Raw genomic sequence first — 9,682 nt, 5'->3', positions numbered from 1 at the left:
CCATAGTGGTTCATGGGGAATATTTTTGAGACAACCCATTGGACTCAGTCTGTCTCTTTAACCTTTAGTCATTAAGGAGTTAGGGTGCATATGAATAAGGAAACCAGGGTACCTTTAGTATTTAATTCAATAAACATTTAGTAAAACATCTTTAATGGCAAAGCACTGTGTTAAGTGCAAGGGATCAGAAACATGAAAAATAAAATGGTTCCCTTCCCCAAGAAATTTGCCACCTTTTGTGTGTGGCAGTAATATACACACACATATATGTATATATGTACGTAATGGTGTGTAATATATGATGTATATATAAACAGAAATATATTAATATTAAAATGAATAATAATTCATATTGTTATATTAATTAACATACATTGTAGTAATAATACATAGATATATAAATACATTTATAGTAGTGTATAATATGATGGTGTATGATACATTATGTATAATATATTACAGTAATACAATATACAATATGTAATATAATTGATAATATCAAACATATACATAGATTAGTATGATGGGACAAAGGGTTAATCCAGGCAAAGGGTTCTAGGAAAATTTGGATAGGTAGGAAAAATTTTCCTGGGAAAAGTTTCATAGAGAATATGGAACCTGAGTTGAGCCTTAAAAGAAGAGAAGGGTGATTATAGGAGATGAGGAGGTGAATTACTGGCGTTAGGGACAACCCACACAATGCTTTTCAGCAAAAAATGGTAGGTTGAGTTGAAGGTGAAGGAAAGGGCTAGTTATGAAGTCTGTATGGAATTTAGAGTGCATAATGGTGAGCAAAGTGAAATAAGGCTGGAAAGATGTTGGAGTCAGAGTGGAAGTTCTTAAATGGCAGGCTAAGGCATTTGGAGTGAATCTTATAGGTAATAAAAAGCCATGGAAGGTTTTTGATCAGTGGAGTGAATTAGGAAGTTTATTCTGGCAACTGTGTGAGGATGAATTGTAAGGGACAGAGACCAGAGTCTGGGAGACCAGTTTGGAGATTACTTTATTGGTCAAGGAAAGAAGTGATAAGGACATGAACTAGGAGAGTCAAAGCATGAGTAGAGGGAAAGGGACAAACATAAGAGATGCTGGAGATAGAACTTAGCAACTGAATGGATTCGGAGGTTGAGGAAAAAGGAAGAATCAGTAACAACAGAAGTTTAGTGCCTGGGTGCCTAGGAGGATGCTAGTATCATTAAATAAATTGGACCAGGGGACAATTGGAGTAGGAGGGAAATGATAAGTTCTGTCTTGAATATGTTGAGTTTGAGAGGCCAGCAAGATATCCAGGTAGAGACATTGAATTGAGAAGATTAGGGAGCTACTGGGTTGTTGGTTTTTTGCATTATTTAGCAGTAAATGCTTTACAAATTTGTGATTTTTAAGGTGAATGGCTACATCAGAAAAATAAAAAATCCCACTCACAAAACTTCCATACCTGAAGCCAAATTTTATGAGATAAAATTTTGGCGTTTCATAATCTGATTCTTAGCTTCAAGGTAGAAGGCAGAAACATAGCTTGTGATATTTCCAGTATGAACTTCCAAATGGTAATGTGTTCCACTAAGCCTGTTGGGTCTCTGGCTTTGGGTCTGATGCTGATCATAACATGTTCAGTGACAAAAGCTTAGAGGTAGGTTCTTCAAGAAATCAATAACTTAAAGGTGAAAGCTCCTGGCACTCATCTCCCTGTATGAGTTGTGATTTCATTTTTTTTTACTTCAGAGTATATAGCTCACAGGTCCAGAGGCAGAGAGTAGTTAAGAGAGGATGAAATGAACTCAAGTTTGGAATGCTTGTGCCTTATCATACTTAAAGCCTTGGGCTAGGGGCTGAGATCTCCCTTTTCCTTTGCACCACCCTCAATCTATACATTACCAGGAACCCACCTTTATGCACCTTTAGCTATTATCTGTGCAACTATTTGAGCTCCTAGTGAATTTGGACAAGGGGACTCATGGCTCAGGCATGTAAAGATAACAAAAAGCAGATAGGCAAAACCAAACCAAACAAAGGTCTCTGGTCCAACTATACAACTCAACTATTAACCATATCAAGCTAGTCTTCAAAATTTAAAGTATCTTGTATATATCCATTAAAGAGGTAAACTGTCTCTCAAGGATTTTGTTCAATACTTCATATACTGGGGCACCTAGGTGGCATTGTGAACAGAGTGCCAGGCCTGGAGTCAGGAAGACTCATCTTCCTGAATTAAAATCTGGCCTCAGACACTTACTATCTCTGTGGACCTGGGCAAGTCACTTACTTTGTTTGTCTCAGTTTCTGCCTCTATAAAATGAGCTGAAGAAGGCAATGGCAAACCATTCCAATATATTTGCCAAGAAAACCCCAAATGGTGTCATGAAGAGTCAGAAATGATTGAAAAATGACTGAACAACAAGTTACATACCGAGGTTTATTGCTTCTATGAGATGGTCCAGTAGGCAAACAGAAAGGGATGAAAAAGATGACCATTGAAGATTCCTAGGAGACATTAGATTATGACAAATTGTGGCTCAGAGTAGAGATTAGTGTTGAACATGTGCATCTCTGAGTCTTCAGAATAGAGGTAATCATTTGTACCATAGCATTCAACTGGAACCTCTTATAAGATTAGTCGAGCTGAGGATGGAGATGATGGAAGGAAATGCAAGGTTGTCTAGGTTGCCTGAGCAGTAATTGGGAGTCTATTTTAGTGGTATCTCTCTCAAAAAAGGAGAATTCAAACATTTATTAAGGACCTATAGGAATGACCTTGGGAAGTGGGTGAATAATCAGACATAACTCTGGTAGGTATAGACCTTGAAATGAATTGAATTTCAAGCAACTTTCTAACATGCATCCTGGAGTCCCTGGAGTTCCAAGCAGAGAAGACTCTTCTGTTTTGAAGAGCTAACATTTCTCTTATGGTTTGATTACCCTTCCAGTTGTATTTGACTAGGCCATGCTTTAGGAGAACATAGATGAACATGCCCATATGTAAAGTGACCACGACACACTCTGTATGAATAAACACATTCCATTCCTGGATTGGATTCTCTGTGAATTGCAGATGAATTAAGTTGAATTCTGTATAGCCCCTTCCATTTCTTTCTAAAATCACTTCTTATATGGACTCCATTCTAGTCCAGGGATGTGATAAGTCAATCTGGAAATTTAAATGTCTCTGGAGTAACTTTGTCTAATTTTCTCAACATGTGAAGTGATAGCTTGGCTCTAAGTATAGACATGAGAGGCTGTGGCTACTGATTTCAACCACTTGTATCCACAAGGCAATAACAACAATGTAGATGATAATTGTCAAAATACCTTTGTGGTTCTGTATTGAGATTCTCCACATAGAAGGTAAGAGAAGTAAATCATGTATTCAGACACCAGAGAGCCACTTATCCAATCTATCAGAGCAGTAAAACATTCAATACATAATATTACAACATACAGCCTCAACATCCCAAAACCTCTCTGACCCCCTGCTGGGGTCTTCCCCAAAACAAATTCACAGTACAGCTAAGTCAGCCTGTTCATCTCTAGCTATCATGATAGCCATTAGTAACCATTAACACCCATAACTTTCTCTCTCTCTCTCTCTCTCTCTCTCTCTCTCTCTCTCTCTCTCTCTCAGCATTTCCTATAACATAACTTCCTTTTCCTGTCAGGAAGCTCCTTCCACATGACTTAGGTTTCCTGTGACATAAGCAGGTTACATGGCCAATTAATGGGTAGGAAAGATTTTCAAATCTAAATTGCTACTACACCACTCTGGAGCCTCAACAACTTCATACTACTCCTCAGGGTCACATGGTTCCCTTCAATTAAATTCAAAATATTTATTGATTACCTGCTGTGTTTAAGTTACTATGGTAGGAGCAGGGGATTCAGGGCAAAAATTAAAGTCCTTGCACTTGAGGAGTACACATTTTATGATGCTTAGTTGAACTTAATTGCAAACTCCTTGCCACATTCTCCTATACTCTTGGCTTTTCCTTCTCCTATCGATCCTTACTATATCCCTTTCACTCAGGGTTCTGATTTCTGCTAAAGAGCCATAATTTAATAGGTGAAATTTGTATGTATGGAACTTCATGGACTTTATTTATGAGATGATTTAATAAAGAAGAGGAAGCACAGTGAAGAGGATACAAAGTTGGCCTTGGAGCCTGGGAGATGTGGGTTCATGTTCTGCTTCTGACATATATTGACTGTGTGAACCTGGGTAAGTCATTTTACCTCTCAGTTCTCTAGGTAATTCTGTAAGTTGTAGAGAAGGTGCTGACCTACACTGGTAGGCATTTCCTCATCCTGGAGTTCCCTCTAGCTATGAAATTCAGGTTCTAGCTAGGTCCAGGCCCTATCCCTTTCCTCCTTACCATCTCATTTGTGCTCCACAACAACTCTCTGAACTACATGATATGAGCATTATTATCCCCATTTTTCATATGAGGAAGGTAAATCTCAAACAGATGAAACCATTTGCCCCAAATCTCACAACCAGAAAGTAAGTAGAAGAAACCAAACTTAAGCCCAGATAATCAAATTTCATATCCAGTATGCTTCCTACTTTACTGTATTGCCCATTCACAATGGAATATGAAAAATGTCCATATCCATCCAGGTACCACACGCATGTTAACGGAGCCTTCAGAGATTCAATGATGAAGAAAAGACCCCAATGTCGTGCATTTTAGGCACTGTGGCAGGATAGAGGACAAGATTTGGGAGACTGTGAACCTCTTAATCAAGTTTCCAGGTCAGGTTGGATCTACTTGTGAGTAAAAGTAGATGGAGGAGAAGTATTAATGACCACTCCTTGTTCTATTAATGACCACTCCTTGTTCCAGGATTTTGTGTCCTCTGCTTTTCTTTGTTCACTAATAAAAAAAAGTTGTCTCAATCGAATGATAAAACAGCAAAACAATCCAAGAGTCACTTCAGTGTTAGAAAGGAGCCACCAATTATTTGGTTTTGTGTAGAGAAACATAAAAATCCTCTCCCCTACTCCCTGCCACTAGTTGTTTGACTGAATTTTTCACTTTTCATCTAGCTATCCGCTAGGCTTGGATCTGTCCATGGTGCTGACTCTCCACTTTATCTTTTTTTTTAAGCTGCGTGAGTAATTCTTCTGACTTCTGCAGAAGTTTGTCTCATTCTTAGAGACTATTGTCCTTTATGATGCCTCTAGTCCCACATCCTCAGCAGTCTTACAATTTGTAATGTCCCTGATGGGCTTTGTTCTACAATACGTTTCTCATTGCATGTCCGCCGCAATAATTGAGGCATGTTTCAATAATTCCTATTGTTCCTTGTCTCCAGTGAGAGCATCCTCAGTTCTACTTCCTGGATCAGACCCCATCTTGTTTCCTCTTGGGATTACCCTCTGAATATTTGGGCCATACCTGTGTATATGTGAGATCTGGGCAAAGATCAGGGAGATTTGTAAAGCTATACTCTGCCCCCCAAAAACGTTGAGGCCATATATTCTTTCTCTCATTTAGGGCAGGAGGTAGGTGAGGCCCCCTGGGATTGTATCCATACCATACGACAAATCTTCATTGGGAGGGTGACACCAGGTAGCACCTTCAGGAGGTATAGAGGGCTGATGTGTGTACGTGGAGGCATTTAGTGACTTTAATGGAAGTGAGAATAGTGGTTAGAGGAGAACACTGGTTGATGTAGTCTTTTGTGAGCAGATAAGTCCTATTGCACACGGCATATGAGATTTTCAAATGATCAAAGAACCAGATTTATGAAATAGGGGAGGGAAGATAGGGAGCAAAAGGATAGAAATATACAGGTCACACACATGCATGTAGTTTATTTCCTTCACACAATTCATATCGCTTTGTCTTCCCCTCAGTCTTCTTCCTTCATTGTCTCCATTTTTTCTACTTCCTCTACATATCAATTAATCTATGTGGATTCCTCTTCCTCTTTTCCTCTTCTCTTATTCCATATTTTTCTTCCCCTCTCTCTGTCAAATTTTACACATTTTTCTCTACCCTTTTCCCTTTCTCTTAACTCCGCTGCCTTGGATTTAGCATCACATTTTAATTCCTCTTCACGTCCATTCTAGGACCGCTTCAGCCCATGCATATATGTCTGTTCATTTGTGTAATGAAGAATCCTCTTACTTGTTCTCACCTTTCATCACTCATCCCAAGATCTCAGTGCACACATAACATTTGTCTCAATTAATCACTGAATAATTTCTTTTTGAGGGGATCTCTTAACAAGAGAAGGTGAGAGAAGATCATCAGTTTGGTTAGCAGCTGAGGGATCAGTATTTCAGATCCAGTGCCAACTTCTCTCTCTCTCTCTCTCTCTCTCTCTCTCTGTGTGTGTGTGTGTGTGTTCTTGTATGTGTGTAGGTTGGAAGATGACATTGAGTAACAACACAGTGAAACTTCAAAATTATCCATTTTGCATTTTGTAATGCTCTCTATCTCTTGTTGGGTCATGAATTCTTTTCTTTTCTATAAATCTGATAGGTAAACTATTCCTTGCTCTCTCAAATTGCTTATAGTTTCAGCCTTTATTCCTAAATCATGAACCCATTTTGACTTTATTTTGGTATATGGTGTAAGATATTGGTCTATGCCCAGTTTCTGCCCTACCCTTTTCTAATTTTCCCAGCAGTTTTTGTGAAATAGTGAATTTTTAGCCCAGAAGCTGGTCTCTTTGGGTTTATCAAAGAGTAGATTGCTATAGTTGTTGACTTCTCCATCTTGTGTACTTATCCTATTCCAGAAAAAGAAGAATATTTACTTCAGACTGCCACCTGAGTCCATCTGCTCTCTATCAGGAGGTAGACAGCAGGTTTCATCATGAGTCCTTTGGAACTGTGGCTGGTCATTGTGTTGAGCAGGTTTTTCAGAAATTATCCCCTTCATTTCTTACAGCACATTCCATCACATTCACATACCATAACTTAGCCACTCCCTGATTGAAAAACATATGTATATATGTATGTAAATATAAAAATGTATGTATGTATGCAAACATGTGTAAATATATATAGTTATACAAAATAAATTCGGCATTAGCCATGTCCAAAATCTTTTTTTCCCTTTTTTTTCTTTTACATTTTAAAAAAATTTTTAGTTTACAACACATGGTTCTACATAATTTTGAGTTCCACATTTTCTTCCCTCCCTCCTTCCCCAAGACGGCATGGAATCCTATATAACTTCCACGTATAACTTTGCATTGAATTAATTTACACACTAGTCAAGTTGTGGAGAAGAATTGAGCTGAAAGGGCCTTTCAGATCATCTGGTTCAATCTCATTTTACAAATGGGGAAAACAAGTGAGGTCTGGGGATCTTCATTTCCCATGAGGCTGTTCTCCTCTGGACTTCTCCATCATTCCCAGTCTCTAACTTTCTCTCCTCCCACCCTTTTCAATTTCCTTTTATGTGTGGGTCTTCTTCCTCATTAGAATGCAAGCCTCTTGAGGGCAGGGGCTGCCTTTCTTTCTGCTTGTATTTGTACTCCCAGTGCTTACTACTAAGTGTTAAGGAGCAATTAATAAGTACCTGTTGATTGACTGACTGACTGACTTAAGCAACATGGTCCCATAAGTAGCAGGTCGAAGAGTTGGGATTTAAACCCCTTTGCTCCATCTCTGTAGCCAGTTCTCTCGCCATTCCACAGCGCTGACCCTTTCCACTATGATAAAGGCCAGTGCTTTCCATGATTCCTATCTTGTCACTAATATATTTAAAGATTAGGTAAAGGTGGGTACTTGTGTGTAGGATTTGTATCATTCCTTGGCTTTCTGGTCTTAGGTCAGGAGGGTCATGTCATTTCTTTGTCCTGAGACTATATGTACCCAGGGATGACACAAAGTCAGTTTCACAACTGAGATATCAGCTTGTTGTTGTTGTGTTGTTCAGTCATTTCATTGGGTCTCACTCTTCATGATGCCATTGGGGTTTTCTTGGCAAAGATACTTGAGTGGTTTGCATTTTCTTTTCCAGCTCACTTTACAGGTGAAGAAACTGAGGCAAACAGAGGCTAAGAGAGTTGCCCAGGGTCACACAGCTAGTAAGGGTGTGAAGCTGGATTTGAACTCAGGTCTTCCTGAGTCCAGGCCCATAACTCTATCCATTACACCACCTAGCTGCCCCAATATATCAGTAGTCAGTCTTATAACATCTGTCCATCCTAGCTTGTATAAAGGAGCATGGAATGGGGAACATTCCAGAGCTATATCTTTCCCACTGGAACTTAAGGCACTGAATGTAATAGTTGTCATCACTCCCAACAGGCCATAACTCATCCTTAATTACATGCAGCATCCTTGGCCAGGTGCCCTGATATTCAGGGCTTGTAGCCAAGCCCTGCCATCCTCTCCTCTTGGTCCAGTTCCCCTTGAGAGGGTATGGACTTCCCCTGGGGCTTCGAATGTTAAAACAAGACCTCCTCTCCCTCTCCCTGTGTATTTGTGGGCATATTTGTTTGTGTTGGTGTCTGATGCAACCAGTTAGTAACTTTTAAATAATTCTTGCAGGTGTCTTCATTCACACTCATTATGAGTCTGATTTCCAATTTTAGCCATTACTTATTGCTTCTAAATGTCCCTCTTGGGGTCCAGCCTATGTGAGTGAGGTCCAGGTTGAGTCTGAGTAAATGAGCAAAGAAGTGGTCAACCATGAAGATGTGAAGCCCTAAATTCCCTCTGCCCTGGACTAAAAGGTAGGCAAGATGACCCAAGATTCCCTTCTTGTAAATGAGTTTTGGTCTCAGAAACAAGGGATTCTGAGTAGTAAATACTGACAGGTTGGGGGGAGGATGAGGCAGGCACACAAATGCATTTATTTATTTTGGTTTGTCCCTCTTATTTTAATCAGTGTGGAGAGCTCCCAGTGGGGACAATCCCTTCTCCAATGGACACTGGCACCTTACTTGTCAACTTCGTCTTAGAGACTTGCCTGGGGCTGCTAAGAGTTTAAGGGACTTATTCAAGGTCACAGACAGGGTATGACAGAGCTGAGGCTTCAAGCTGATTCTTAGGACTCCACATTCAAATGCTCTTTGTATTTTACTGTGCTCCCCTCCAATACAACAGAAGTAGAAAGAAAGTGTCCAAGGTATAATGAAACATGGAGTTGCACCTACAGGTAGCCATAAGCATACATTTGTACACACACACACACACACACACACACACACACACACATCATTTGTTAGCCTCTAATTAGGAGTATGCTGGAAGCAGCTCAGATTGGCTTGTGAGAGAGACAACTGTGACATTTTTCATTGTGACCTTTTATACCTAGGAAATCAACAAATGTCATAATTCAGGGCTTGATTTTTTTTGATTGTCTAGACCAGAGGTGGGGAACCTGTGGCCTTGATTGCAGCCTTTTATCTGAGTCTAATTTTTATAGAATAATTCTTTTTATTAAAGAGGATTTGTTCTGTGAAGTTTGAATTCAGTCAAAGAGCCACACTTGAGGACCTAGAGGGCCACACGAGGCCTCAAGGCTGCAGGTTCTCCACTCCTGGTCTAGACTTAAGGAAGTGATGGAGGAAATGTTAGTGACAGATTGAACTTAAAAGTGTATTGTGTATATTTTTTTTTTGTAGAGCCAATTGTTAATCATCTTCTCTGCCTCCTACCTCACATAGTTCCTTTTCTTACATAGGCCCCTTCCACCTCATCATCTCTTGTCACCATCTC

The sequence above is a fragment of the Trichosurus vulpecula genome, chromosome 4 (assembly GCF_011100635.1).
Source record: "Trichosurus vulpecula isolate mTriVul1 chromosome 4, mTriVul1.pri, whole genome shotgun sequence".
NCBI lineage: Eukaryota > Metazoa > Chordata > Mammalia > Diprotodontia > Phalangeridae > Trichosurus > Trichosurus vulpecula.
The sequence above is the reverse complement of the archived record's forward strand: the minus strand, read 5'-3'. Positions refer to the sequence as shown.